Here is a 24,668-nt window from a genome sequence, read left to right as displayed (position 1 = left end):
GTTAAATGAGAAACTCTGTGATCCTTCAATGTTATCTTTTTCATTAATGGATTTAATGCCTAAAATAACTCAAACTTTGACCTGGTTGTATGCCTCTGATTTTCTTATTTGATGGATAATTTTCTGATTAATAAAGTAATAGTTAAATCAAAGCAAACTAGAAAATAAATTTCATCATTCCTTCTCCCTGACACTAATTTTCTAATTTTACTCATTCATTCATTCACTTTGAATGTTTTGAATACGATAACACAACGTAGGCTTTGGAATCAGGGAACTTGGGTTCTAACCCTGGCTAATTATTAGTTGTATGATTTGGGGCACCTCATTCATTCATTCATTCATTTATTTTGTTACACACTATGTAGTCAATAAGTAGCAATATTAATAGCCATGAAGAAAAGGCACAGTCCCTAAACTTACACTTGGTGAGGAGCCAGATCAACAAGTAATTGTGACATACTGTGTTTGTTGGCAGGATGGAGGAATTTGTGTGTGTAGTGGAGGCCCAGTGAAGGACCACTTCAGTGTGCTGAAGCCATTTGGAGACAGTGTCAGAGAAGTTTATATTTGGACCTAGAGTTGAAGAACTATTAGGGATTTACCCAGCTGACAAACAGGTAGAAGTCAGTAAACCCAAGTGCAAATGTAACAAGGCTTATAAAGGTGTTTATCATCATTCTTATAATAGAGGTATAACATTTAAGGGTTGTGGATTGAAGTCATGGGAAATGAAGCAAGATAGGTAAACACACACCAGCTCATGGGTAGCACTGCATCCCCTCTCTCTGAGGGCTTTATGAGATTGAATGCTGGTTAATAGGAGCTTTGTCTTATCTGGATGTAGAGATCACCAAACAGGAGTTGCAATGCTTACCTATATACTAGGATATTTTTCCTTTGCATAAGCCGAACAATGCTGGGGAAGAGTTTCTGCTACACAATTTAAAGTCATAGTTACATTTTGTGATTTATTTTAAATGGTGTTAATATTTTCTCAGTGTATCTACTTTTCCTTTAAATGTGTGATTTTTGGAATTTTCTATGTCGTTAGATCAGCTGATTACATTTTCTCGTCCATTGAGAGTACAGTTCACCATTTTGAAATGATGGCTGATGGAAAATTAATTTCACAAGTTGAAATATAATTTATAAATAACTTCCATACTTGGTTGGGGGGTAGTTTGTTTGTTTGTTCATTTAATGGAGGAACTGGGGATTGAACCCAGGACCTCATGCATGTTAAGGGCACACTCTACCATTGAGCTATTACCCTCCCTACCTACACACACTTTTTTTGGTCCAGGCCAGTTATTTTGCAGCGTGTACTTCAGTTTGCATTGGTCTGATCGCTTCTTCATAATGAGAGTTAGGCTCACATTTTGTTTACATTTTGGTCAGGAGCAGGACATCGAGAGGCCCTGGATGTCAGTCTGTCTCATTACTGGTGATGTTCTGTTTGATCATTCGGTTAATTGATTCCTGGTAAATTTATTTTGGGGTTTGCATGTTGTAGTCTCCTTGTACAGCGTGTCGACTAGTGTCCGGATGCTTTATGTGTACAAAGGCATAAGGTTTTAATTACTTCTCAGCAATATCTGGAGATGAAGGAAGAGTTTTCCTCTGCAGCTATAGTTTCTAGGGAGTTGTCACCCTATAATTGCACTAATACAGCTATTATAAACTCAATAGGTAGAAAATTGACTAACGCAGACTAACTACTACTGGGTCTGAGTATAAACTTCTGGCAAATGCCAAGGAAATCATCGCTGTATACAGGCTCTCACGCAGAGGCGGGCTTCCCTCTTGTTTCTTGACTTTGGCTCCCGCCGCGTGCCTTGATGCTTAAGCTGAAGTGGTGTTCGGCCAGGAAGCAGCCAGGGTCTGCTGCACTTTCCACTCAAGGGGCTTTTTCTAGCTCCCTGAATCACCTTTATCTTGAACTCAGTTTGGATGACTATTTTTTGCTTGAACATCTTTGGAAAAATAGAAGCCAAGTTCGAAAGTAGGAAAGAAGGTGGTTCTCTGAGATTAACCATCATACCTGTAACTCAGCAATTACAAATGTTTGTGGACACTCGTCCTATCACAAAAGGAAACTTCACTCTAAAGAGAAGGATAGATGTCCTTCAGCTTTGCAGAGACTGTAGTCAGTTTCCTGACTGTGTGTGCAGAATGGCTTTGGTTAAGAACCTAGTTTCTGAGACCAGCAGACTACATAGCAGTTTCTGGCTCTCCATCTTCCACTTGCGAGCCTGAACTTCCTCATCTATAAAATAGAGGTAGTGTGTGCTTTCCCCATGGATTATGAGGATTAATTAAACAATGTCCTTAAAGTGTGAATAGCACTTCTAACATTCTCAGCGCCAGGCATGTGGCTACCACGAGCACAGTAAGGACTTTATTATCATAATCACCTTCAATTTAGATCTGATTTCACAAGACCATGATGGGGGCATATCCAAACTTTGATAACTCAAGCTTCTCCTGTTTGGCGACGTTACTAGCGATGTTAAACGTTAGAAAAGCCCAAGACTTCAGGGGAGCAGAGTGTAATTGTTCAGGGGAAAGAGAGTGGATTTGGAATCTGACAGTTTTGGGTACAACCTACACCAAGATGTGTTTAGGGATATTACTTAAGTCTCAGCCTCCATTTATTCATCTCTATAATTTGCAAGGTTGCTGTAAAGGTCAGAACTGCTGCGCTGGGAGGTGAAGAGAAGAGGCAACAGCTGAGGCTCTGGGCTTCCTTCTCCATGAGGTCATAGAGCTTCCCACCCGCAAGTCTCCTGACCATGGGGGAGGCTTAGGCAGAGCTGTTCACCGGTTTCCGCCCACGTGCAGCCCTGTGCCCGCTTTGACACCCAGCTGACCTAAGACTGCACCCAGCAATATCTTTATGTCCCATCCGACCTATGTAAGTACTGTTTTCCCTCATGACATTTCAATGATGGAATAAAGTCTGCTAATATATATTGCCTTCCCCAGTGGGTAAAGATTAATTCAAGTAGTATTTATTGAGAAGTAGCCAAGAGGAAAATAAGATTTGAAGCTTGTTTCTCTGATGTTCTGGGCTCCTAGTGTTTCAACGATACACACACACACACACACACAGGTTTGATTTGTTATTAGTTTTGTGAAGGTTAATTATATTACAGATCTGAATATTTGAATAAAGTATTCTTAGATGTTCAAGAATCTTTGTACCTAGATAATTATGCAAACAGTTCCTTAATAAGTTTCTCTTTGAATTTTACAGATGACTTTCTTAGAAATATGTCATCTAAATATTTTTAAGCACTCATGTATAACAAGGAAATAGTCTAGGTATGAAGGGGTAAGGATCATGAGACATAGCCTCTCTCCTTACAGAACTTATAATCCAACTGAGAAGGGAAAGCAAACACGGGCAAAGGGAACAATAACTGAAAGGCCCAAGCAGTGAAACCTAACATCCAGCTAAATAGACTAAACCGCCTTGCTTAAAAGAGCCAAAAAGGCAGGCAAGACAGCTTCTGAATAGTGTGATTAAAAAAAAAGGCTTCACGCTTAATAAGAGGTAAGATTTATTGAAAGTGCATGATATGCCAGGCACTGTTCTAAGTGTTCTATGCATGTTATCTCATATAAGCCTTACAAGAACGCTAAGAGGAAGGCACGACCATTCCCATCTTACAGATGAAGAAACTGAAGCAGACGTGAAGCTTCTTGATGAAGGCTGTGCAACAAGTACGCAGGAAGCCAGTCAGTCAGGCTGTGCAGCCCATGTGCTCTTAGTTTCTACACCAAATAGCTCTCGAAGGCGCTAAATTAAAGCCAGACCTTAGAGGATGAGTGGAGTTGAAATGGGGGATACTTTGGATTGGTCAGTGAGATCACAGACTTAGGGGTGGGAAAACGCAAGTTACTTTTTGAAAAAGTCAGTAGTTCCTTTAGGATGCAGTCAATAGTTCCCATAAGAGTGAAAAATGTAAGACTGAGAAGGGAGAAATTGGGGTTCCCTTGAAGAGAGCCTGATAGATCAGGCTTAAGATGAAATACTTAAATTCTATGATCACCAGGGAGTCATAAACATTTTTGACATTAATTAAGATTCTTGCCTCTATTTATCTGACTCCTTCAAGAAGCCAAGAGAACTGTGCATCCCTGTGCAAGACCTGTGGTATCCCATAAACCCTGCACCTTAATCCACCCACACAACCTCTCACTGACTTTCCTCTTGTGCCAGAAACAGGGTTATGCCAAAGACCTTCACCTTGACCGTTCTCGGTCCTTATCTCCTTGTCCTCCTTTAACTTCTCTGGGGCAGTCTTTGGTACTTGACCATTTCTTCCATCCTGGAATATTCTTTGTCCTTACATCCTGTACCTGCATAACTTCTCCTATTTCTGAAGGTGACTCTGTGTGTGTGTGTGTGTGTGTGTGTGTTGCTCTTCATTTTTGCCAACCCCTTGAATATAGGTTCTATCTCAGTCCCCTTTGCTTCATTTTCTCTCTCTACCCTATTGCTTGGGACCCCTTCCACTTCCACAGTAGAGTAGGTGACTTTAAATCTAGACCTCTTTTGCTCTGGAGCTTTTGGACCAGAAATTCCATCTGCTGATCCCTGCCCAAAAGGGACCTTCATATTGTCAAGCCTCAGGATGACTTTTCAGGCTCAGAGGTCTTCAAGCTCAGCCTTTTTATTTTCATTAGCCATAGGGGTTTAGCCTACTCCATTTTCTATTTTATCTGTTCCTTTTCATTCTCTCTAATATACTTTTCCACCACTGCCTCAAAGAGTGATTGCAGACAGGACATGGTCTAGGTTCTTCCCTTTCTCAGTGTTTCTGGACATAAGAACACAGGCCTTTAGCATTTTAAGGCTTTTATAATATAGACAGCTTGAGATAAACTTGGAGAAGTAACAGAAACTAAGAAATCTTTCACCTTTTAAAATGTTGGATTTCATGGTTTATAATGCCCAATTTCTTTATTAAGGCAGTAGCCTCTGGAAGTTGGACCTTCCTTTCTCCTCCCCTTCATCAACCCTACCATCCATCCATCCAGGAGCTACTACTCAGTGCTCCAACACAGAGCCCACGTGCTCCTCCTTCACTGCCTTTATACCTGCCCGTGCTGTCCCTCCTCCTGAAATGCCCAAGTGGTCCAAACACTGTTCGTTAAATACCTATTATTGACTGAGCATTGCACTAGACACAGGTTACAGACACATTCACACCACTTCTTCATGGAGTCTGTAGTACCCTTTAAAAACAATGTGCATGTGTATTTCTGTGTGTATGTTTGACTGTGTGTCCAACAGTGTTTCAGCTCCTGTTCTGCTCCACTGTGATGAGGCAGATGGGTCACGTAACAGCCACATGCCTTCCTAGAGTCCTCCTCTGTGGATTAGGAACATTTTTGAAAGGGGTTTTGGGAGATATTTTAATAGGTATCTACCACATTTCATCACCTGACCGCCCAATATACATAACCCCTTCTTCCCACACATACGGGTCTAAAGATGCCTCAGTTTACCATTTTCTTCATGATTATACAATTTAGAGACTAAATAAAAAACTCACTCAGAACTAACCCAGCTAATATTGAATTGTAAAGGAAAACAAGAGAATTAAAACAAAAGTTCCACTTTGGGAGAACAAGCAAGAAAAGCACACGTCTACACCACAGGCAGATCATTCCGGATCCTCTAGGTAGATAACAAAGTCTATTACGGGAGCAGGGACACCCATGGCAAGTAACTTGTCGGACCCATTTCTTGGCATTAGAGCGCTTTCCATGGCCAGGAAATCTGAGTCCCTGCCCCAGGCTGGCTAGGTGGTTTTTTCTAGCCTCGTATTCTCTATAGGCCCTACCTTAATAGAGGACTTGGACTAATTTCGAAGTGTACATACGTGTTTGCGTTCTCACAGCTGTTCAGTTCCTGCTGGCACAGATTTTCACTGCACTTTGTCCTGGTTTTAGCCTTGGTGACCCTCCCAGTCAGTTTGAATCAAACATAAACCACTACTCTCTAAGTGTGAGGTTTTACCTGATGCTTCAGTCCTCTTAAAATCTCCCCATTCACCTTAGAAACTCCATTTAATTTGTTAAAAGCCAATTCTAGGCCTATCTGCCTGTCAAGCTATCCACCCCGAACTCTGTTTACCAAGCTAATTTGTTTGTTTACTTTGAGGATCAAGCCCACTTGCGTTGGCTTAATCTCAGCTATTTGGGACATGTTCATCCTCCTTGCCTGCCATTCTGTGCTTAATAGCCCTTATCTCAGGGCAGGGATGAAGGAAAATGAATGGGAAAGAAGCAGATGGGGCTTTTTCTTGCCTGATTTGCCTTTGTCATGTCACCAGCCACCGCACTGGCAGCTCCAAATCCAGAGACAGAATAAAATGGTAAAAGGGGGAAAATATGTTTAATTTAAACGTTTTGAATTTGAGCCTGTAAGCAAATTTCCAAGAAGAAATGTTTTGCAAATAGTCTGAAACAAGAAACTAGAGGAGAAGTAGGAGGCTCGAACTGGAGAGGTAGCTTTGGAATCTAATCTCAACAGTTTTATGGTTGAAAAGTGTGGAAGTAAGCCAACGGGGCTAGAGTTTTGGAGAATCAATTAAGGCAAGGAAATAGGCAAGTATTGTATATACCAAACTGCCATGAAATATTGTTTTTTATTTTTATAATCATCATAGTAACTATTTCTATTAAAATGAGAAGAAGATACAGAGTTGGATTACTTATAGGATTGGATGTGGATAATGAAAGTTAAGATGCCAAGGGGGAGAATGTTTCCAGGACATCTAGTATCAAATACATTCAGCAACAACAACAAAAAACTCAAGGATACTGACTGATAGAAAATCATGGGCTTTGGCAAACAGGAGAGGTCACTGGTGATGCTGGCATAGGCAAGAGTCAGATTATGGGAAATTATGATGAAAACAGAGATCAAGAATTGGGGACATTTGTTTAGATTGTCGACATAAAAAGGAAAGGATGCTAGGGTTGGTAAGCAGAAGGCCATTAAAATGAAGTAGAAAACTATTATTAACCAGTGGAAAAAAATATTTTAAGTTGGAAGGAAAGGGAATAGATGGGACACAGCTTGTAGTGAGAAAGATTGAACTGCTGGAGGGTGGGGAGGATAGGGGGGTGAATGTGTAAGGAAAATAGGAAGCAGTGTGATAATTTCCTCAAGGATTATTTTGCCAAACTCAGCCAGAGATGGTGTGGAGCCCCTCACATCACAAGAGAACTTGCTCTCTTTCAGCTTCCACAATCTAATAGGCATTCTCTGTCTCTCCACTTCACAGATCCTGTCTTCTTCTGGACATCAGTTCAAACTTTTTCTGCACCTTGCTTTGGCATTCTCTTTATGTTCTGTTTTCCTACACATCTCACAGTATGGTTTACCACCACATCGAACTGTGTCATACGCACATGAATAAGGTGAAGCAGTGGTGAGCCTCCTGCCCAGTAATGCGAGTGTTACAGGAATAGAAATATCACTCGGATCTGATGCTCAAATATAGATAAGAACAGTTCTTCTCATAGCTGTCCATAAAGTCTTTTTGATGAATTACACCAGAAATACAAGTGGATAAATAGAAAAACAGTGTTTTATTCTTTCTAAAGTAGGGGTGTTAAAAACAAGATTATTTTTCTGAATTATATTATCATGTGAAGTGTGTTTTGTTTTCCTTTTTTGGCTCAGGTTCGACAGACTTCACAAAATCAACTTCAGATTCAATTATGGTCATCTCTCTCCATCCTTCCCACCCCCTGCCAGCTTCAAAAGATGTGGCAAGAACTGAGATGTTGGTTTAAAAACACAGAATGTATGATTAAAGCATCTATAGAGATTATCAGAAGAGAGTCTATTTTAATAACCCTCTCTGATTTTTTGTGCATACAATGTGGACATGGGGGATTTAAACTCGTGCAAGTACCTTTCCATTTAGAATTAGAATTGAACAAAAACACTGATCAATAGGTTGTTTTTTTTTTTCTCCTGGGGGCTATGAGAAATCTGCAACAGGCATTGTATTTTGGGATGGGGTGCACAGAAGTTATTTAGTAAAAAAGAATTAATCATAGCCATTATGATGATTTGGTCTGGGTGAAAGACAATCTTTTAAATAAGCTTCTCGCTTAATCCACCTGAATCCAGACTTCTTTTGTGCAATCCCCACAGGGATGTTTTATGAATTTTCATGTTTGTTATTTCATGACTTTGTGATATTTACATCAGTGCCAATGACCAGAGAGAAGACGTTGTGCACTCTATTCTTTCTCACACTCTGGACTGAGTCATACAAATTGAGGCAGCACATAGGAAAGGTCTCATTAATTTCGGGCAGGTCATGGGACTGAGGAAACATACAGAGTGTTAATTGAAAATATCAGGTTGTGTTCTATCTCCCTCTTAATTTCCCAGGCTAAAAGCTTGCTGGGTTTTTCTTTTTTGTCACATAATACACATCTAGTGTATTTTTAAATTGGCTTTGGGTTGCTGAGTAGCTGAAACACCATATTGAAACTTGTCTTAAGACAAATTATTATAAAGCATTTGATTGTGTGAATGTTTCACTTTTCTGCTACATCTTTTATCTAGATTAGTTAGGCTGATAAGATTAATTCAATTTCACCTGGATGTTAAGATAATTCTGGGATAAAATAGCCAACAGAATGTCATAGTCAGTTTTACAAATCTCTTGTACAGATTCTTGAGGAAAGATGTCTGTGATTCTCCATTTTCAGAACTATGACCTATATTCCTCAAACATAAGGTAGGGGAAGATAATGCTTCTTGACCAAGTGGCTGTCATATGCACAGAGCTTAGACCTGATACATCATTCTGAAAACATGAGAGTGTGTGGGGCAACTTTCAAGGTATCCATGTAAAGGGCTACAAATGTGGGTTTAAAATTTTTGTTTTGTTTTATCTTGTTTGTCTCTGATGGCCTGTCTGTGGGTATATTACATATTTCTCAGGAAACAGAAATTTTGGTAACCTTTGTGATTATTTAAAATGATGAAATGTATAGTAACCATTAAGTTTACTCATTTTTCATCTTCTGAAACTAAGTGATTGAAACTGGTACCTATTTAATACAATTTGAATCAAATTAAAGCCTTAAAGAACTCAGGAGCTAGAACTTCTAAAAATCTCCTGTTTGTGTTCTAGTTTGTAGAATTCCAGCCACTTCAACCAAATAGAAGTGATCAGTTCTTAGAAGCCTGATACAGCCTTGTGATTCCACAGGACCATTTGTCTCATTTAGGGCAGTGAACCTCCAGAAATAATGTTCTTCCATAATCTCCTCTGTCAATACAAGCAGACAGAGAAAAACTCCCTGTGTTTTTTCTTTGTGTTTTCCCTCATCTCTCTCTTCTTCTCTGGATCTTTCCTATTCTTTGTTAGTACTTGTGGAAATAGTTCTAGTTTTTAATTTCCCTTTTAACTTCTGCTTAAGACTTAAATCACTCCTCGGACTTTCTGTAGGGGAAAGGAGCCACAAAGATGGCCTGTTTCCTACCTGTGCAATCCTCCTCAAGGTTTGCTCATGTGGCTGTCACTTTACATTTTGTAAATAAAGATTGCTTTATTGTTTAATTATTAAAATAATACATGCCCATGACAAAAAAAAACCCCACAAATAAAAAAGAAAAATTAGATTTGTAAAATAAAATATTTGAAATTCAAGTTGTTATTATCAGCTTAAAATAGACTGTTATAATATGTTTTATATAAACCCCATGGTAACCACACATAAAAAAATACCTATAGAAGATGTACCAAAAAAAAAAAAGAAAGAAAATGAAAAAAGAATCAAAAGGATGTCATTACAAAATAATTAATGAACACAAAGGAAGACAGCAAGAGAGAAGAGGGACAAACAATCTACAAGACAAGAAAAAATGAACAAAATGGCAGTAGTAAGTCCTTCCTTACCAGTAATTACTTTAAATGTAAATGGATTGAACTCCTCAGTCAAAAGACAGAGAAACTGAATGAACAAAAAATCATGATTCAATTATACGCTGTCTACAAGAGACTTCAGATTTAAGGACAGACATATGCTGAAAGTGGAAGCACAGATGATGACACTGCATATAAATGGTGACCAAAAGGCAGCAGAAGCAGCTGTATTTACAACAGACAAAACAGACTTCAAGCCAGAAAGTGTCACAAGAGACAGAGGAGAACATAATATACATTTATCCTTGAACAACATGGGGGTTAATCTGCATATCTCATAGCTGGCCTTCTGTATCTGCAGTTCCTCCACATCTGTGGATTCAACCAATGATACATAGCACTGGAATATTTACTATTAAAAACATCTGCATATACGTGGAACTGAACAGTTCAAACCCATGTCATTCAAGGGTCAACTGTCATTAGAAAAGGTCAATTCAACAGAAAGATATTAACAATATATGTGTGTGTGTGTGTGACACACACACACACACATATCCAACATCAGAGAACCCCAATATATGAAGTTAACACTGACAGAACTGAAAGCAGAAACAGACAGCAACACAATAATAATAGATTTCAATAATGGATAGAGCATCCAGACAGAAAATCAATAAAGAGCTGACTTGAACTACACTTTAGATCAAATTGACCTAACAGACATACAGAGAACATTCTGTTCACCAGAAGGAGAATACACACTTTTCTCAAGGGCACATGGAACATTCTCCAATATAGATCACGTGCTAGGTAACAAGGTAAGTGATAGCAAATTTAAGAACATTTAAATCATACCAAGAATCTTTCCTTATCACAATGACATGAAACTAGAAATCAACAGCAGCAGGAAAACTAGAAAATTCACAAATAGGTATAAAGTAAACAACGCACTTCTGTACAAGCAATGGGTCAAAAAGAAATCAAAAGGAAAATTAGAAAATATCTTGAGACAAATGAACTAAAAACACAACGGACCGAAACTTACAGGATACAGCAAAAGCGGTACCAGGAGACAAGTTTATAGTGTAAATGCCAATGTAAAAAAAAAGTCAAACAACCTAACTTTATACCTCAATAAAATTGAAAAAGAATAAAATAAACCTAAAATTAGCATAATAAAAAAATCAATAAAGGTGAAATCAGAAATAAATGAAATGAAGAATAGAAAAACAATAGAAAAACCAACAAAATTAAGAGTTGGGTTTTTGAAAAGATTAACAAAATTGACAAACTGAGCTAGACTAAGGAAAAAAAGAGACAGCCTCAAATAAATAAAATAAAAAATAAAAGATAAAATATTTCCACTGATGCCTTAGAAATAAAAAAGAATTGTAAGAGAATACTCTGAACTCTTATATATGACAACAAATTGGGTAATCTAGTAAATTACCAGAAACAAGACGAAATCATGAAGCCGTGGGGAATCTGAGCAGATCTGTAACAGTAAGGAGACTGGGTCAGTAATAAAAACCTCCCACAAAAAAAAGCCCAGGAAAAGAGGGCTTCACGGGACAGTTCTGCCAACATTTAAAGAAGAATTAATACCAACTCTTCTCAAATCCTTCCAAAAGTTGAAGAGGAGAAAATACTTCTGAACTCCTTCTATGAGGCCAGAATTATTCTGACACCAAAGTCAGACAGAGACATAACAAGAAAGGAAAACTACAGACCAATATCCCTGATGAACATAGATGTTAAAGTCCTCAGCAAACACTCGCAAACTGAATTCAACAGTCCACTAAACAGATTATACCTCATTAACAAGCGGGATGTATCCCTGGGGCACAAGGATGGTTCAACATGAGAAAGCCAATCAATATGATACACTACATTAACAGAATGAAGGATTTAAAAAATCACACGGTGATCTCAAAAGATTCAGAGAAAAGCATTTGAGAAAATTAAACACCTTTTTATGATAAAAACACTCACCAAACTAGGAATAGAAGGATAGTACCTCAACATAATAAAGGCTGTGTATGAACGCCCGCAGCTAACAACATTCTCAATGGCAAGAAACTGAAGGCTTTTCCTCCAAGATCAGGAACAAGACAAGGATGCCTACGTTTGCCACTTCTGTTCAGTCTAGTCCTGGAAGTTCTAGAAAGAGCAATTAGACAAGAGAAAGACATCCAGATCAAAAACTAAGAAGTAATTTTATCTGCTGGTAGATGCCATGATCTTACATGCAGAAAATTCTAAAGATTCCACTGAAAAACTGTTAGAACTAATTAATTAAGCTCAGCAAAGCTGCAGGATACAAAGTCAACATGCAAATATCAGCACATTTTTAAAACCCCAAAAATGAACAATCCAAAAAGGAAATTTAGAAAACAATTCCATTTATAATAGTATCGATAATAATAAAATACTTCGGAGTAAACTTAATCAAGGAGGTGAAAGACTGGTACACTGAAAACAACAAAACGTTGCTGAAAGAAGTTACAAAGCATACAAATAAACGGAAGACATCCTGTGCTCATAAACTGGAAGATTTAGCCATCACTCTGCTGCTTCTTCCCAGGGTGATCTTTGAGGACTAGGACGTAGAAGCATTATGTGTGTGTATAAATATTGTAAATGTATCTGCGGAAGTTGCACTAATTGGTTTTAATACAATTTTCCCACAATAGCTCTCTTGGTTTTGATTTTCTCTTAGTAAGCAAGAACATTCATTTCTTCTACAGAGATTTATAAGTGGCACAATTTGCGAATGTCGTTTTGTTTTATTGTCTTTGGGTATTTCGTGTTGCAGGAAAAGTTGGAGGCTAGCCTGGTTTTCGTTCGGCGTCAGCAGCTTTGGTGTTTGTAGGATTTTTGTGTTGTTGTTATCTTACAATTAGCTTTAATAGCCTGGCTACAGCCAGGTGTGCATTGTTTTTTTATTAACCATGTCTAGAACATAGTGATTTATACGCTGCGTGTTTTCTTTTGACCTCAGGAAAAATTTCTTTGAACGTGGATTTGATCTCTGGGTTTGATGATGACGGTGCTGGTAACAGTCACTCACTGAGTGCTTGAAATGCCTACACTAAATGAGTCACGTGCTACCTAACTTAATCTTAACAATGGCTCCTATTCTTCTCATCTTAAAAATAAGCAAACTGAAGCTCAGTGTTAATCAACTTTCCAACGCTCTCACAGCTAAACAGGAGGGAGTTTGAACCCCAGAGGCCTCACTCCAAGCCAGAAGCACTCAAACAGGTTAGAGGAAGAGGTGCAAACTTCCAGTTATAAAACGAGCAAATCACTAGTATGACATGTACAGTAGGGGGAGTATAATCAATAGCGATGCCAGAGCTCCCTGTGGTTACCGAGGGAAACCAGGCTCGTCCTGGCGATCATTTCACAATGTGCAGAAGTACTGAATCCCTGTGTTGCGCACCGGGAACTCACAGTGTTGTAGGTCAATTACGCTTCAAAAATACACTCATAGAAAAAAAGATCAGGTTTGTGGTAACCAGAGGCAGAGGATGAGCTGAGGCAGAATTGGATGAAGGTGGTCAAAAGGTACAAACTTCCAGTTACAAGATAAGTAAGTACTAGGGATGTAACGTACAACATGATTAACATAACTAACACCGCTCTGTGTTACATATGACGCTCCTGAGAGTTCTCATCCCAAGGGAGAAACCTTTTTTCTTTTTCTTTTCTTTTGTCTCTGTATGAGACAGTGGGTATTTACTAAACTTCTTGTGGTAATCGTTCCGAGATGTATGTAAATCAAATGACATATGCCGTAATACCAAATCAACGATGCTGTACGCCTTAAACTTACAGAGTACATGTCAGCTATATCTCAACAAACCCGGAAGGGAAAAATCAAAAGCAGTCAGCCACTAGCTGACGCTGCCTCCTCAAGGGTTCTAAGTTTCAGATTCTTTTCTTTGGGCCATCTGCACGTGTTAGCTGGTATCTAGCACGTCATCCCCTATCTTTATCATATTCACTCTTTTTGAATTCCAGGAGGGCACTGTGAGCTGGATCATCTCTTCAAAGATTTGATTTTACGCAATGTCAACTTTGCTTTTTATTGCCTAATTTAAAAACCTCTGAATTACATTTTAGGACTCATTAAAATCCTTTTTTATTGCCTGCAGCATCATTTTTGTCTTTGATTTTATCTCATTATATTTTTCATTATGTTTCTGGCACTGGTGCCATGACGGCATCAGAGGAATATTATTCAAAAACAGTCTTATGTTTCCTACATGCGTTTTTTTGAGTTTTCAACATGCTTTTCCTTTTCTACTCTAAGAGTAGAAGGTGTTGTCTACTCTTCCTTGGATGGGGAGAACACTCTCTAGGTCTCATGTGTTTGTCAACATGGGGCCACCTTTTCTTTCTGCTAGTTGATGGGAAATTTCTCCTCTCAGATTTAGGTCCTAAGGCCAGAGTGAATCATACAGTACCTACATTCAGTTTCTAGCAACTCTGTCATCCAGGGTGGGTCTGCTGGGCTGCGATGGCTATTTTCCTGAGGTCAGGCTCTCTCAACACAAGTTTAGAACAGGGAAGACGGCTTCCTGGTGGCACACACTTCTCCCACCAGACGTAGAAAGCAGCAAGAGCGCGGGAAGCAGGAAGCAACGTGCTGTTGAGTCAGCTGGTTTGGGGAAGGCCACCGTGCATCGCATAGCAAAGGGCAAACACTGCAGCTGGATCAAGGTTTTCTTTTTTCTCCTCCATAGTGTTTTTTGGTATTCTCTATTATTCTTAATTGCCCACAGAATATATGAAATCTAAGGACATGTTTATTAATGCATAAATCTCAGTGATAGATTTAGTGGAAAACCTCCACAGACTCTAGCACATGTTCTTTTAGAAGTTTCGTTTTATGCTTCTGTTGCTAGTTTTTGGCTTTTTCCCTGACATGGGATATTTTAATTGCAATTTGCAGGGATGCTGTCTTCACCCAGGTTCCTCACAAAGTGGAGCTTGGGGCTTGTACTTCTTCAGAATGTGACTCCAGGGAGTGGAGTCTGAAGCAAGGAAGAAGGGAGAGCCATTTCAAGGATGTGGTACGGGGTCGGTCTCCGCCGTGGGTGACTGGCTAGTGAATCCCGTCAGACAGCTGAGAAGCAGCATGGAGTGTCCTCAGCACCTTGTGTTACTGGTAGTGTCTGTTGGTCTCTGTCTCCATTAGTCAAAGGTTCAGCCCACGGGGGATTAACCCATGGGTTGCACAGGTGTGGATACTGGACAGATTCCTGGATTCAACCCAGAGCACGAGGCCAAGGCACGCAGCAAGGACCTGGAACCCGTGCTGTTGAAACGCTCCTTCCTGAATCTGCGTGGCCCATGCAGAACCAGTCACTGAGCACTGGCTGGAGAAATACACAGCTGAGGCTCGGAGGGTGTGGTGAGGTGGGCAGGAGAGGCCTACTGGGGACATAACCAGGTTCTTAGTAAAGGTGTGAAGAAGCATCAGATGCAATGATCTGGGATAGAGCACCGTCGTGTCGGAGAACAAGATTTGCCACCCCCAGATGTCTCATTGGCACGAGGATTATTTCAAGCTGAAAACAATCAAGGCCCAAAAGTCCCAGGAAGAAGCTTTGACCCACCCCTTAACTGCCTAAAGAATGTAGATGGAGGACCTGTTCCAGGAAGGGGGCCAACACCATGGATAAGTATTGTATCAACTAGGTGTGTGGACCGGGAGGAAGCTAGCAAAGTCTGTCTGTTAAATTTCACCGTGTCCCATTGTCTCCGCCTGGCCCAGGAGACAATGTTTACGAAACCTTTACTCTTTTATCTCCTTGTCAGATACCTTCCTGCCATTTGAAATCCCAAACCACTACCCGCAACCTTCTCTTCTATCTTTAGCTGAAGTTACTTAAGGTGAGAGTTTTAGCCATTTTGGTGAGTTACTCAGTTCTCTTGAATTTCTCCTATGTATTCATGTTATTAAAATTGTATGTGATTTTCTCCTGTTAATCTGTCTCCTGTCGATCTAATTCTTAGACTAGCCAGGAAAAACCTAGAAGGGGTAGGGGAAAATTTCTTCCTCCCCAAGAGTAGTTTTCAGTTAGATTTAGTGTTACCCTAGACTCTAATAAAATTGAAATAACTAATATTGCTCAGAGGTTTACTGATGTTCTAAGATTTTTTTTCATTTACTGATATTGTGAGAACTGGAGAATCAACACCATATTTACCAAACTCCCCTGGTGTGAACCCATAAACCCAGAGCCTCGCCCACAGCTCCAACGAGAGGCCCTCATCTTTCTGTGTGAAGTGCCTTCTGTCTTTATGAAGCCCATTAGATGGGCGGTGGTAACACAGAGACACTGTGCAGAGGAATTGAAGTGTAACTTGAACACAAGGCTAGCAGGTAAGGAGTGAGGACTCTTGGGAAAGAGATGAAGGAAGACTGAAGATGCCTGGAGGGCCATTTCAGGTGTTTTTGCTACCATGCTGCCTGCCTTTTCACAATAAGAAGTTAATCCCAAAGATAAGAGAGCTGTTTTAAATCTAGCATCAGAGCCATGCAAGGAGACAGACTGGTTAGTGACAATGAACTACTGAAATATTCGTACCCTGTTTGCTGGTTAACGATCGACATTCGGCTGTTTCTCATGACACCTGACAGTGTCATTACGAACCGATATAATTTTATGGCTGTCACTGTTGTGCTCAGTAGACCAAAGGATTGGTAAGATTTCCCACTATTGTAAACCCACTCTCTCATGTGTTTTAAAAGTGATCTTTAGAAGTTTGAGTTCATTTTATTTTATTATTTTTTAAATTCTTTTTTTTTTTTTAATGGAGGTACTGGAGATTGAACCCAGGACCTCACACACACTAAGTACACGCTCTACCACTGAGCTATGCCCTCCCCACCGAATTCATTTTAGGTTTGTGGCAAACTTGCAGAGAAGGTACAGAGAGAACCTGTCTAGCCCTTACCTCTCTTCCCTAATGTTAACACCTCAGTAACCATCATGGAGTTCAAAGCCAAGAAACTGTCATGGTTTAATACCACCAACTAAACTCCATGCCTTTTTTATACTTCCTACTGCCAACTAAAAATCGGCACTTGCCATCTGCCTCTACAAGGATTAAGTCAAACCGCTGCAGTCACTGACTTTCAACACACCCTGAAAGGAGTTCCGGGTGGAGGTCAGGAACGAGGCGCTCTGGGCTCTGGGAAGCACTGGCAGAAGAGGCCTGCAGCTAGTCAGTCATTTTCAGGAGATTTTAGGAGCCTAAATTCTTGCATCTTCTCATATCTAGAAGGGCACGAAAATCACTGAAGGAGACATTGGCTGCTCGTGACCAGCAGCAAGCCTCTGCCGGTGCGCCTGACCGCACGTGCCCTCCCCCAAGATCGCGTGTAACAGAGCGGCTCCTCAGAGCCGTCTGAGACGCTGCCTCCCGGGCTACAGTCCTCATTTTGCCCCAGGCAAAACTTAACTCACAACTCTCATGCTGTGTATTTTTTCCAGTTGACTGTACCTTATTTTAATTTCACCCATCTTCCCATTAATGTCTTTATTCTGTTCCAAGATCCCACATTGCATTTGGTTCTCATCTCCTGAGTCTCCTCCAGCCTGTGACATTTCCTCTTCTTTCTTTGTCCTTCATGACTTGGACACTGTTGAAGAGGACTGATCAGTTATTTTGTGGACTAGCCCTCAAGCTGGTGTTCACATGATGTTCCCTCACGCTTAGAATAAACCTATGCCTTTTTGACAAGAATACCAAAGAAATGATGTTGTGTCCTTTTGAGTGCATAGAGGTGATTTTTAATATTCTCTATGTCTACATACAACTTGTAAAGTTGAGATCTTACCCACAGAAATACTTAAACAGAGACTAGATGTACGATTCTTGGCTTTGGCTGGAAAACTGAGGTAGATGACTTTTAACATCCTTTCCTATGTATCGGATTCTGTGATTCCACTTCATCCATTCAGCCAGTAAATATACTGAGAACCTACTATATGCCAGGCATTGGGACACAGACAAATACTTGTGTTTAAAACAAACAGTATTTTAGGAGCACACATCAATAGACACATACATAGCAAAATAAGTCTACTAAGAGCGGTATGTCTAGATTTCTTGGGGAGCTCAGGAGAGTAGAGGGTTAAGAAAATTAAATTGGGGAATTATGATGTGTGCTCTTTCGGCACCATCAAGCAGATCTCCCACGCTGGCTGAGCGTCTTACAATTCAATTCTGATGCTAACTGGAGTTCACGCCGGATCCCACAGGTTAGAGGCTCAGTCCTAAAAGAACGCCCTCCCTCACCCCCTCTTCAGATGTCAGCTGCCAACCCAGGTGTTGCCTGTGCTTCTGGCCCACCAGCTGGCTATGGAGTTTGCTGGAGCAGCTCGCAAAGCTCAGAGAAAGTTTACTCATGTTTACCAGATTATAAAAGGATAGAACTCAGAAACAACCAGAAGGGAGAGACGCATCAGACGAGGTATGTGGGAAGGGGGCAGCACTCTCCCTGAATGTTCACCAGCCCAGAAGCTCTCTGAACCCTGTCCTTTGGGGGTTTATGGAGGCTTCATTACATAGGCGTGATTAATTAAATCACTGGTCCTTGATGATTGAACCCTCAGCCCCTCGCTACTCGCTGGAGCTCAGGAGTGGGGCTGAAAGTTCCTCTAATAAGGTTGGTTCCTCTGGTAACAAGTCCGCATCTGTAGGGTCCCTAGGGGCTTTCCAAAAGTCACTTAATTAACGTAAAAGACACCTTTCCGCTCTCTTTCAGGAAATTCCAGTGGTTTTAGGAACTCTGAGCCAGGAATGGAGACAAGGACCAAACAATATATTTATTATAAATCACAGTATCACAGGGATATAAGGGGAGACAATTTTTTTTTTCTGATTCCCATCTTTATCCATACAGAAGGAATGTGCTCCAACATCGGACTTGAAGTTGTGAGAGGCAGCTTCTTCCCTCTCCTCCCCCTTAACGGAGCCAACTAACCGGTGAAGCGGTGAGACCGATAGTCCCTGCGTCTCACTTATTTCCTGGGCGTTGATAAATGTGTTTTTATTTACGTCTGATCCAGACACTTGATTTCCTGGACTGTTGTCCTTGGAAGTGACAGGCTTTGTTTTCAGTTTTTGCAAGGTTAACCCCTCCATGGATAGGGTTCTGGGCAAGGGTGAGGGAGCTGAGTCTTCTGTTTTCACTGGTGACTAGTGTGCATGCTCGAGTGTGTCTGTGCAGGGAGCGGTCGTAAGAGGCTCTGCTGAGTTCTCCAGTCCAGTTTTACCATTAATAACATGGCTACTTTGACCTCTACTTTGAGTCATGTGTCTATTACATATTGATTTGAATTGAAAGGAAGGAGACGGACTTAGCACTCCTAAACTCGAGTACGTCTGGTTGTCAGGACAGGCTTTGCAGGGGCGGGGCTGTTAGGACTGGGTTTTGAAGGTAAGACAGAGAATGTCAAGGGTACAGACAGGTGTATATTTTGGGCACAGGAGTGTTGAGGTGTTTGGAAAAGTGGCCAATTATATAGCCTTTCTCTTCTCTACCTTGGTTTTGGAACAAACTGTCAAATAAGACAATAGAATAGCAGATGGAAAACGGAACTTTTATTACTGATATATGCCAAGTTAGAGCATATAGCTTAGGGTAGGTCTGCTGAATATGAAAGGATTTCAATCTAAAATGAAACTGGAGGATCTCACACATGTACCCTCAAAAGAACAGAACTTAGGAACTAAGAACCTGACTTCTTGTAAATGCCTGGTTTACAGAAGACCGAGACTTATCCCCTGCCCAATGAACATCCACCAAGAACCCCTCCGCAAGCTTACTAAGCCAATGAGCTTACTGCTCGGCCTCTGGCTGGACTCCCTTCTCTTTGCACTCTGTGTGCATAAATACGGCCCGCCCCAAACCCGCAAGGGATGCACCTGTAGCTTACTCCAGCATGTGCTACCAAATTGCAATTTCTCTGCTATTCCCAAATAAACTAAGTTTTTAATAATACAAGCTTGCCGCAGTTTACCTCTTTATTTAGGCTGACATGAGCAATCCTCAGAATTACCCTGAATTACCCTCATGGTCTCAGGCAGTGATGAACTGGGGCAGTTATCCCAACATGGGGTGTATGCATGCAAACAGTGTATAGGGTGTGTGTGTGTGTGTGTGTGTGTGTGTGTGTGTGTGTATTGAGATGGTGGGAAATAATAGAACATGAGACTGGAAAGGAAAATTGGAATAGACTAAGCTCTTTGGAAAAGGGATGCAGTTTGCATCATCTATTAGATCACTCTCATTGCAGTATGAAGGGTGCACTGTCGGGCAGCAAGTTCAGTTCCCCATGTATTGAACTAACCTAGGAGTAAAATGACTGGCTAATGAACCAAGACAATCAAAGTGAGGGATACAGAGTGAGCAGGGTAGACCCAAGGCAAATCAGTACAGTAGAACAGACCCGCTGGGTAAATACCTAGACATGAAAACGAGGGAGAGAAAGAAGATTAGAAAGTCAGCTGAGTCTCATGCTTGAGAATCTGAAGTAGGGAGTGTGGGCAGCAGCCGGTGCTCACGGAGAAAGGACCTGGACAATTTTTGAGCTCTCAGTATGAGCTAGAACGTGCTGGGCACTTTCCGTAACTGTTGGGGTTTAGGGGGTCAAGAAATAGTATTCTTATTTCTCTCCCAAATTTGGAAACCATTTGAAGAATAGGACACAGGAGTCAGTCTCGTGCAGGTCAAACTCTCTGGCCAAGGGGCTTACTCATATTTTTCACCTGAATCAAATAGATTTATCCACTAGTGAAACTGGACAATTGTAGGCGCTTACCACGGGGCTGGGAACAAATCAACAACAAACCTTTTCTAAAAGCAGGCAGTTCTGAAAGAGAAAGAACCTAGAAGGCACTGACTTGCGCGGCTTCTAGTCCTTCTGAATTCACCGTTCAGAGTGCATCTCTGCTTTTGCAGGGAAACGAGTGAAGAGTGGAGAGATGGAGGACATGGTCCTTGATTTTCCTTTTCATTCTAGGAAGAGGCATTGGAATGATTCACATCCATTGAAGTAAGAGGAGGAGTAGAAAGGAAACATTTGCCCCAGTACTGACAGTACTCATTCCAACACTTGCAGCAATGTTGTGAGATAGGTATTTTTTATCTCCATTTTCCAGACCACAAAACTGAGGCCAAGAGAGGTTAAATAACTGTTATTGATAAGTTATTAATAAGTTCACAGTTACTGAGTGGTGGGAGGGCAAGATTTCTATCTAGGGTTGCTTGAATTGAAATACTGCATCTTTTGCTATTGTTACACCACATTGCTTTAGGGGCTGAGGTAGGAAATGTTGAATTTTAGATCCTGACGAGGACATCCATGTGGAGAGGCACACTGGAAACACATATCTGGGGTCCAGAAGGGGTCTTGGGCTGGAATGATAAAGTTAGGAGGCAAAGGAAAATACACAGAAGTTGAGACTTTTGAGTAAGAAAAAATTCCACCAAAATTGCTATTTGATAAGGAGGAATATATGAAAGACAGCACGTGGAAAAGAGAATGTTTGGAATAATCAACAGAATTAGGGGTTGGTTGAAGTCTGTGTGTATGTGTACACACAAATGGAAAAAATATACAATAAAATTTATACAAATATATACAATATAATTTACTTAAGTTTTTCCTTGAAATCTATGACATTTTCAAAGATAGATCTTTCTTCTCATAATGTTTGTTAGCCTCCAAGCTTTGGAGGCAATTCTGTTCCATAACCGCCACGCCCTCTCTGCTTTATGGCAACACTGACCTTGGGTTTAGACTGACAAACTCAGAAGACACCACTGGCTTCACCCAGCACTGCTTAGCACTAGAAAAGGCTAGAGGATACAATAAAAGCGTGAATGGACCAGCAGAGTGAAGGTCCCATGCCTCCGGGGCACACTTTCTGAGGTCCCTCTCCCTCTGCAGCTGGAATGCAGTGACAGGGAGGAGATGGAGACAACCTCAGTTTAGGGAAGCCTCTCTATCCTTTTGTCTTTCATGACTAGCCAGTCACTGAGACTCCCTCAGAATTATAACTCAAGCTTTTATTCTTTAGTGTAGCTGATTCTCACCAATTAAAGTTATTCATTATTTGATAAACAATCTTGCCAGTAAGGTATAGCATCTTGGTCCAGTACACAGTCTTTGGCTGGATTCTCATTTAGAAGCATCCTCCTAACATCCTTCCATTAGAGTTACATGAGGATTTGCAGGACCGTGTTCCCAGGTACCTCTGAGACTAGTGAAAAGGCCACAGAACCACTTCCTTCCAGTAATGGAAAGACAAAATCAATCGAAATCTATAAATATTATACCAACTAGGTAACCTACTTATTAAATAATTGTCAGCATATTAGAATGACCAGTGACCAATGACAAGTGACCAAAATTAAAAACCAAACTCAAGCAGATTTCACTAAACAAGAAAAATGTCTGACTGCAAATCTAAAAGCAGAATACAGATTCCGATACAGGTAGATCTAGGGTCTCAGGGGAGCAAATGATACGTTAGTGCGTTCTCTCTCCACTTCTCTGCTCTCCTTTCTGATTTGCCAGCTTCCCAATCGGGCCTAGCATGGGAGTCCCTGTCAACTCAATGCTCAGCGTCTCCAAAGTTCAAATCCAGTGAGAGATAGAATCCAAATAGAGTCTCTTTTCCGAAATTCTGCCTCATTGGCTCTGACTGGGGTACATTCCCATTCGTGAACCAATCACAGTGGTTCAAGGGCATCTGATGCTCCAGTCGGCCATGCCTGTAGCTGAAGGTGGAGGCCCACTCGAAGCACCATGACTGGGAACTGGAAACAGGTGTTCCAGGGGAATTCAACCCAGTGCTGTTGGGAAAATGGTGAGTGGAGGCTGAGTGACTTTAAAAAAAAAAGCCAACTATGTTTAAGATTCTCTTTCTCTTTCAACTTACAGGAACCCAGCTCAAGATAACTTAAGGATAGAAGAATCTTCATGGGCTCACTTCCAAGGGAAGTCCAGAGATGCAGCTGACTTCATTCACGGCAGTGGCCAAGAGCTCAAATGATGTTGGCATGACTCTCTCGCTCACACTGTCATTTCCCTTTGGGGTTATTTTAGTGATCAGTCCTGTGCACAAGGTGGGCAAAATGGTCATTGGAAACCTCAAACTTCCTACATAGCTAGCGACTCTTGGCGACTTCTGCACTCCCAGCGGGTAACAGCTGTCTTTCCCATCAGTTCCGGAACCCTTGCAGGAGACCTTCCGCCCTGCTTGGGTCAAGTTCCTCTCCCTCTGTTAATGACAAGGCCCCAGTTTGCCTGGCATCCTTGGCGAGGCTTGGACTCGCCACTGACCACGTGAGGGAAGGACACTGGGATCAACAACCCCAAGTGGGACCAGGAAGCAATGGTTCCCGAAGGAAAGTGGGCGTTTATCAGAAGAAGCAGACAAAACCAGAGCCACACGGTCTACGATGGCTGGACGGAGGCCTCTGAAGATGTAATGTGTGTTCATATGAACACGGGTCAGATACTCTCTCACTCCTCTGAAAGCCAGTCACCAAGCTAGATGTTTTAAATCTGAAAAAGAGAGAGAGATCACACAGGTTCCACTCCATCAGAACAGAAGGCGTCTTAGCTACTCATTGGAAATTCACATTCTTGTGACCAGCTTCGGAAGAAATTTAGGAGGAATCACGCGATTCCTGGTAACAGGCCTCATGCTTTCCTCTGCAACGCTCCCCTCGCCAGATCACAGGAAAGAGCTCCTGACGTGACTGAGATGAGGGCAAGTGACGGGGTTTCACTAGCTACGGTCACTGCTACTATTATTTCTTAAATTTAGCATCAGAACAACAGTGAAGATCTCTCCTTCACACCTTGAGAGTAACTTTGGCAGCATCCTTACTTAGCTGTAACTCCTCTGCACGCAAGTCCTTTGGAGACGAGCTTTCAGAAGGGGAGATTCAATCAGCGAGTCCCTTCTGAATTCATACGACTTTCTGATTAAGCTCCGGACGTGGGGAGCGTGTCTTCAGTGAGCAGGTTAGAGATGATTCACTTTGTTTGTTCACGATGTGCCACACGTTCCTCTACGTGTGAGCGAGCTTTCGTCACTTTTATCACTAGGAATGAGCCCGTCCAAGCTGATTAACTCACACCAAGGGTTTAAAGGGAACGGAATAAAGACGGCTCATTCAAATCACACGCATTTTGAGAGTCGTTAGAGCTCCGTGTCCTATGAACAAGGACGATTAAAATTCAGCAGAGTTTTGTGTATTCTTAATGTGCATTTAGTTTACACCTCCACGTTGTCCTTAACCTACCATTGTGCTGTGTGCTGTGACTGCTATTCCCAATGTCACACACTCAGTCATATGTGTGATGATACAGGGTAAGTTTGAGTGTCTTTACATTATTCTTAACCTAATAATGGTTCCTAGGGCTGCATGGAGCTGTGAGTGCATATTAACAGGGGCAGCCCCCTGTGAATTACGAATCTATAACACAAAATTTTCAGAAAAAGTACTTACTGTGCATGTAAGAGAGCTGCCTCTTACAGCTTGGAACTTGGTCTGGCTAAAATTGCTCCTAGCAGTATTTTTAAAAGAAAATATTCCAGAGGTAATAAGTGAACTGAAAGGACTCATGAATGATTGCCGTAACGCCTTCTTAAGGTAATAACTCACAAAACCACAAAGGGAATAGAAAATTATCTTTTTATGCA

The sequence above is a fragment of the Vicugna pacos genome, chromosome 9 (assembly GCF_048564905.1).
Source record: "Vicugna pacos chromosome 9, VicPac4, whole genome shotgun sequence".
Classification (NCBI taxonomy): domain Eukaryota; kingdom Metazoa; phylum Chordata; class Mammalia; order Artiodactyla; family Camelidae; genus Vicugna; species Vicugna pacos.
Note: the sequence above shows the minus strand (reverse complement) of the source record.